The following is a 7,540-nucleotide window of genomic DNA, read 5'->3' on the forward strand; positions in this document are numbered from 1 at the left end:
GCAATTGTCATATATGGGCATAGGAAAGCCTGAAGTTAAAACTGCTAAGTTAGTGACATAGTATTACAACATTAATAACAAATTAAGTCTGCATTAGTTTATGAATTTTCAGTAAACTGCAGGAGCATCCAAGCAAAGTTCTCAGAGTTAGTATTAATTAATAACAACAGAAAGTTGGTTAAAACTGGGAGTGGATAGCAGTGAAATCCTAAATTCATATAGGAATATTCCTCGTGAGGGTAGGCAACGGCCTTGCCGCAGTGGATACACCGGTTCCCGTCAGATCACCGAAGTTAAGCACTGTCGGGCGTGGCCGGCACTTGGATGGGTGACCATCCGACCGCCATGCGTTATTGCCATTTTTCGGGGTGCACTCAGCCTCGTGATGCCAATTGAGGAGCTACTCGACCGAATAGTAGCGCCTCCGGTCAAAGAAAACCATCATAACGACCGGGAGAGCGGTGTGCTGACCACAAGCCCCTCATATCCGCATCCTCAGTTGAGGATGACACGGCGGTTGGATGGTCCCGGTGGGCCACTTGTGGCCTAAAGACGGAGTGCATCTCCTGAGGGTAGGTTGGTTGCCAATGGTGATGATGTATTTGTTGCAGTAAAATACTTTATAATATCTAGCGAGGTTATGAATTCCAAATGTGAATTAATCTAGGTGTAGTTGAGCATCAAATGTTGGTCAAAAATGGTACCTGGCTGCTTTTATAGACTACCTGGGACAGGAGATGTAGTGGTAGAGCACTTCAGATAGAATGTACACAGAATATTTTTGATATCATTTCTGTTCATGCTGTTGTAATAGAGTGTGACTCCAACTTGCCAAGAATAAATTGGAAACCATCTTCTCAAAACCAGTGCCAGAGACAAGGATTCATGTGACACTATTCTTAATGTTCTTTGCAAATATTACTTTAAGCAGATAATTAGACAACCAGCTTGGGAAGGAAATGTCTTAAACTTCCTAGCTACAAGTGAACCAGAACATATCGAATTAGTAAACATAGAGGAAGGTATCACTTGTCATAAAGCTGTTATAACAACTATGACTACAGGTATTACAAGGAATGTTGAGAAAGGGGGGAAAATGTTTTTGCTTAGGAAGAGTGACAGGATACAATATGATGAGTATCAACATCAAATATTCTATGCTGAAGTCAAATGTGTAGAGCAGAAATGGAAACCATTAAAAAGCATCATTCAGTATTCCTTAAATAAGAACGTTTACAGCTAAGTCATAAGGGTTGGGGAAGACCTACCGTGTAGTAAGAGCCATGTTAGAAAATTGCTACAGAAACAAAGACATATTCATCACAGATTAAAGAGAAATCAAAACCTAGCTGGAAAACAAGATCCAAATGAAGCAAAAATGAGCTTAAGAAGGGCCATTAGATAAGTGTTCAGTCACTTTGAAAGTAAAATTTTGTCAACCAACCTTAGTTAAAACCCTTCAAGGTTTTGGTCTTATGCAAAATCAGTAAATGGTTTAAACTCCTCTATTCATTCATTCAGTGACCGTACTGGCACCACCATGCAAGATAACAAAGAGAAGGCTGAAATACTCAACTCCATGTTTAATTGTGGTTCCTAATTTTAGTCATCATACAATCATCAAAATGGCAGATACTGAGATAATGGACCCCAGAATAGAAAAGCAACTAAAAATTCCTAGTAGTGGAAAGGGATTAGGATCAAATGAAAACCTGTAAGATTCTAGAAATATAATGCAAAATACCTCACTCTCCTTCTAGCAGAAGTTTATCAATGATCACTGGAGCAATGAATTACAGCTGGTGGTAGGAAAAAAACCACAAGTCATTTCAATTTTCAACAAGCATTGTGGGAAAAATGCAAATAATTATAGGCCTATACCACTGACATCAGTGAGTTGTAGAACTGTGGAACATGCTTTATGCTCAAGAATTATGACATTTTTGGAGAATGAAAATCTCCTCTGCAAAAATGAATGTGGTTTCCACAAACAGAGATCTGGCAAAACTTTGCTCACTCTGTTACTCCATAATCCATAGTACTGCAGGCAACTGCACTCAGATTGGTGCCACGATTATTGACTTCAGGAAGCCTTTCATACTGTTTTACAATGGTGTTCTGTGGAAAATACACTGACAGAGAAAAAAATTGCAACACCAAGAGGGAGTTTTGCAACTTAAATGAAGGCTGGTAAGTGTACTTCTGCATTTAAAAGATGATGTCTATTCAGTCGCATTAGAGTGGCACTAGTAGCACCAGTATGATAAAGCAAATCAGGTTTACCTTAAATACATGCTGTAATGATCATGAGCATTCATTACCTTTGAGATTGGATGTGGTGAGTTGATCTTAGTCAAGAATGCCCTCATGGTGACAATGATGTCATTATTAACATCTCACTGAGTCTGAATGATATTGCGTAATAAGGCCACAAGAAGTTGGATGTTCCTTCTACAATATTGCAGAAATACATTGCAATAATGTTGTAACTGTATGTGATTGCTGGAAATGGTGGTCCTGAGAATATGTGGTCACAAGAAGACTGTTCTCTGGCACTTCTGAGATGGGTAACCAGCATGTTTAGTGAATGGCTCTGGAACATCATACTGCATCTGCAGCAACAACTTCACTAGCAGTTGACACCACAGTGATACAATTAACTCTTGTAAGAGTTCATCTAATTCCATTGGAAACCATGTGCACCACACCTGTATTAATGTCAATATATGGTGGATAAAAGGCAGCATCTGTCATAAATTGGGAAAAAGTTCATTTTACACATCAATTTCGATCATTGTGCGACCATCTTCAGAGCAACATTTGAATAATTTCGACTCATGATGGTCACATAGTGCCTGAAACTGAGCTTTAAAATAAGGGATTTCAGTATTTATGACTGATGCTGCCATGTATCTAAAATATTGATTACAAACCCAGATGATCTGTAGTGTGCATTCCCACTGATCGGAAACCACTGCATTTACGACTTCAATGGTGTCAAGTGGGAGCTCATTGGAGGGCAGGGTGCAGGTATCTTGTGTTTTCTAATGAAACCTGTTCCAGTGATGGCCATGTGTTGCTTAGGAGATGGCAGTTCAGGGTCTGCAGCCAACCTGTCTTCATGTTAGACACACTGGACCTACACCTGGAATTATGCCCCAGGGTGTGCAATTCTGATGACAGCAGGGTCACTCTTGTGATTATCCCATGCACCCTGACAGCAAATTTGTACATCATTCTGGTGATTGCACCGATTGTGCTGCCATTTATGAACAGCATTCGAGGAGATGTTTGCCACCTATATACCACTGACACACATACCCAACATTCGCTACAAACTGTCAACATGTTGCTTTGGCCTGCTCAGTCACCAGATCTGCCTCCAAAGGAGCACACATGGGATGTACTGGATGACAATTCCATCATCATCCATGAACAGTTAACTGTCCCTGTATTGACCAGCCAAGAGCAACAGTCATTGAACTCCATCCCACAAACCTACATGTGGCATCTGTACAGAACAATGCTTACACATTTGTATGCTTGCTTTCAAGAGGACCATCTGTTCTAGATGACCCAGACTCCTTTGAAGAAAGTGGGCCAGATGGTGCATTAGAGATGGCAAATGGACTAGTAAACAATTGAAAGGAAGGAGGTTGGATTAAGGTCAAGTCTTGTTACAAGCATGTGAAGTTATTCATTGAAAAATTCTTGAAGTTGGTAAGGAAAATATCCACTATATGCAGAAGAGTGCTCAGATGTATTCATTTGTCCTGATGTTCATGATGAGTGTGATTCCTCAAAAATTGATGTTCCTGCTGTTTTGAAGACACCTTGTGAAGAGGACATTCCCATGAGATTGACTTCTTTGGTTAAATGAGTAGCTAATTCTGTTATCCCTGCTTTTTATAATTTTAAAATGTTCTGTAAAATTTACTGTTAAGGGTTTAAAATACATTCACTCACCTGCAGTATGTAAAATTGTTTTATAGGCATCTCATTATGTAATAAACAAATGTTCCTTTGAACTACCACACTATTTCCAAAAATTTCAATTGTTTTTTGAAAGCTAAATTATGTCTTTGTACAACTTACCATGTGTTTAGGTAGGGAAAACAATGCTGAATAAATACCTTTCCCTTTTCACCTGATGTAGGGGTAGCAACAATGCAGTACAGAATTGAACTATTGTGCAGGAATACACACATGAAAAAGAATAAAAAAGCTGTCCCTACACATTCCAGTTTAACATCTTTGATATAAGCATATATCTAGAAAAGCAAAGTATGTAGAACAGAGCACTGGAACATAATGATACTTTACAGCACCCAAGTAAGGTAGTACAGTAGAGCATTGATTATTCGAACGTCGGTCAACCGAACGACCGCTTAACCGAACTGTGTACTCGCTTGCACCTGTTACTCTCCCACCCTACCGTCCATCATCCCCCTCACTCCCAAACCAAGTTTCCCACAGTAGTCACCATACTGGGCCACTGCTGGCGGAACATTGTTTCTAATGGGGCCTTCACACGGCGCTGCTTACTGACCAAGACGCCGGTCGCTGTGTTTCAACAATCAGCACACTTCTGTTGGCTTGGCACTGGCAATAGGAGTAGTGGCAGTATCAAAGCTGTTTACAGCAACAGCTGCGCCAGCTTAGAGTTGAGGTGTGCCACTCCGCACAGTTTGAAGGATTGCGCGCCCCCAAGAAGAGCTTCTCACAGTGCAAACAGTCACCTTCTATTCTCTGTTACGACCATTTGTGTGCTGCTGTGTGAAGAAGTGAACTTGATGATACAAAATGCTTGAATGTAAACTTGTTGTCCTTTCTATGAGGGACAAGTATGAGATTATTACAATATATTACCACTGAAGTTGCCTTTGTATTTTACTTTGTAATACTAAAAGAGATGCCTGTTTTTATGAATAAATTTACTGTACAGTACTTCTATTTGGCAAATAAACATGTACAGTTTGATTATCCGAACAAACCAGTTTTCCGAACACCCATGTCCCCCAATTACTTCAGATAATCGATGCTCTACTGTAATTTGTTCTGTGTTTGTCAATATTAGTTCCAAAAATTTTTTTGGTTTAAATTTTTCAAAAAGTATGTCCTTACCATTTAACTTAAAACTCTTTATGTAGAAACATGCAAACTGGAACAGAAAGAAGTGAGTGGTAACTTAACTACTGTAGCCTTTATTATTATGCTCTCTCCCCTTCCTGAATCCACACATCTTGGTGTGATAACTATATACTGAAGTGACGAACATCATGGAGTAGCTATATGCACATATACAGAATGGTGGTAGTATCATGTATGCAAGATATAAAAGGGCAGAACATTGGTTGAGCTGTTGTTTTTACTTGGGTGATTCATGTAAAAATGTTTCCAATGCAATTATGGGCACATGATGGGAATTAACAAATTTTGAACACAGATTGGTAATTGTAACTGGATGCACGACACATTCCATTTTGGAAATCATTGGAGTTTTTAATAACCCATCATCCGCAGTGTAAAGAGTGTGATGAGAATATCAAATGCCAGGCATTACCTCTCACCATGAACAATGCAGTGGCCGATGGTCTTCACTTAATGCCAGAGAGCAGCAGCATTTGCACAGAGTTGTCAGTGCTAACAAATAAACAACACTGGGTGATATAACCACAGAAATCAGTTTGGGATGTATGAAAAACGTATACATTAGGAAAGTATGCCAAAATTCTACATCTACATCTACATCTATACTCCACAAGACACCTGGCGGTGTGTGGCAGAGGGTACTTTGAGTACCTCTATCGGTTCTCTCTTCTATTCCAGTCTTGTATTGTTCGTGGAAAGAAAGATTGTCGGCATGACTCTGTGTGGGCTATAATCTCTCTGATTTTATCCTCATGGTCTCTTCATGAGATATACTTAGGAGGGAGCAATATACTGCTTGACTCCTCGGTGAAGGTATGTTCTCGAAACTTCAACAAAAGCCCGTACCGAGCTACTGAGTGTCTCTCTTGCAGAGTCTTCCACTGGAGTTTATCTATCATCTCCGTAAGGCTTTTGGGATTACTAAATGATCCTGTAACAAAGCACACTGCTCTCCGTTGGATCTTCTCAATCTCTTCTATCAACCATATCTGGTATGGATCCCACACCAGTGAGCAATATTCAAGCAGTGGGCGAACAAGTGTACTGTAACCTACTTCCTTTGTTTTCGGACTGCATTTCCTTAGGATTCTTCCAATGAATCTCAGTCTGGCATCTGCTTTCCTGACGATTAATTTTATATGGTCATTCCATTTTAAATCACTCCTAATGCCTACTCCCAGATAATTTATGGAATTAACTGCTACCAGTTGTGGATCTGCTATATTGTAGCTAAATGATAAAGTATCTTTTTTTCTATGTATTCGCAGCACATTACACTTGTCTACATTGAGATTCATTTGCCATTCCCTGCACCATGCGTCAATTCATTCCAGATCCTCTTGCATTTCAGTACAATTTTTCATTGTTACAAACTCTCTATATACTACAGCATCATTCGCAAAAAGCCTCAGTGAACTTCTGATGTTATCCACAAGGTCATTTATATATATTGTGAATAGCAACGGTCCTACGACACTCCCCTGCAGCACACCTGAAATCACTTTTACCTCGGAAGACTTCTCTCTATTGAGAATGACATGCTGCGTTCTGTTATCTAGGAACCCTTCAATCCGATCACACAGTTGGTCTGATAGTCCATATGCTTTTACTTTTTTCATTAAATGGCTGTGGGGAACTGTATCAAACGCCTTGTGGAAGTCAAAAAACACAGTCTCTACCTGGGAACCCATGTCTATGGCCCTCTGAGTCTTATGGATGAATAGCACGAGCTGGGTTTCACACGATCGTCTTTTCAGAAACCCATGCTGATTCCTACAGAGTAGATTTCTAGTCTCCAGAAAAGTCATTATACTTGAACATAATATGTGTTCCAAAATTCTACAACTGATGGACGTTAGAGATATAGATCTATAGTTCTGCACATTTGTTCAACGTCCCTTCTTGTTAACAGGTATGACCTGTGCCCTTTTCCAAACTTTTGGAATGCTACGCTCTTATAGAGACCTACAGTACACTGCTGCAAGAAGGGGGGCGAGTTCCTTCGTGTACTCTGTGTAAAATCAAACTGGTATCCCATCAGGTACAGTGGTTAATGAGCCATAACAGCAGGTGACTTACGTGAGTGCCTTTACTAACAGCACAACATCGGTTGCAGTACCTCTCCTGGGCTCTTGTCCATATGAGTTGGACCCCAAAACCATGGCCTGCCCAATGAGTCCTGATTGCAGCTGGTAAGAGCTGGTGGTAGTATTAGTGTGTGGTTTTGACTCCATGAAGTCACAGATCCAGGTTGTCAACAAGGTATTCTGCAAGCTGATGGTTGCTACGTGATGGTGTGGGTTGTGTTCAGGTGAAATGAACTGATTCATGTGTTCCAACCAAACTGATCATTGGCCATAAATGGTTATGTTTAGCTACCTAGAAACTA

The 7,540-nt window shown here is 40.1% G+C and overlaps 1 pseudogene; it reads left to right on the forward strand.

Moving 5' to 3' along the window:
- The first annotated feature begins 242 nt into the window (after positions 1-242).
- On the forward strand, positions 243-359 carry LOC126185901 (5S ribosomal RNA; annotated as a pseudogene).
- Positions 360-7,540: the final 7,181 nt, after the last annotated feature.

The sequence above is a fragment of the Schistocerca cancellata genome, chromosome 4 (genome assembly GCF_023864275.1).
Source record: "Schistocerca cancellata isolate TAMUIC-IGC-003103 chromosome 4, iqSchCanc2.1, whole genome shotgun sequence".
Lineage (NCBI taxonomy): Eukaryota > Metazoa > Arthropoda > Insecta > Orthoptera > Acrididae > Schistocerca > Schistocerca cancellata.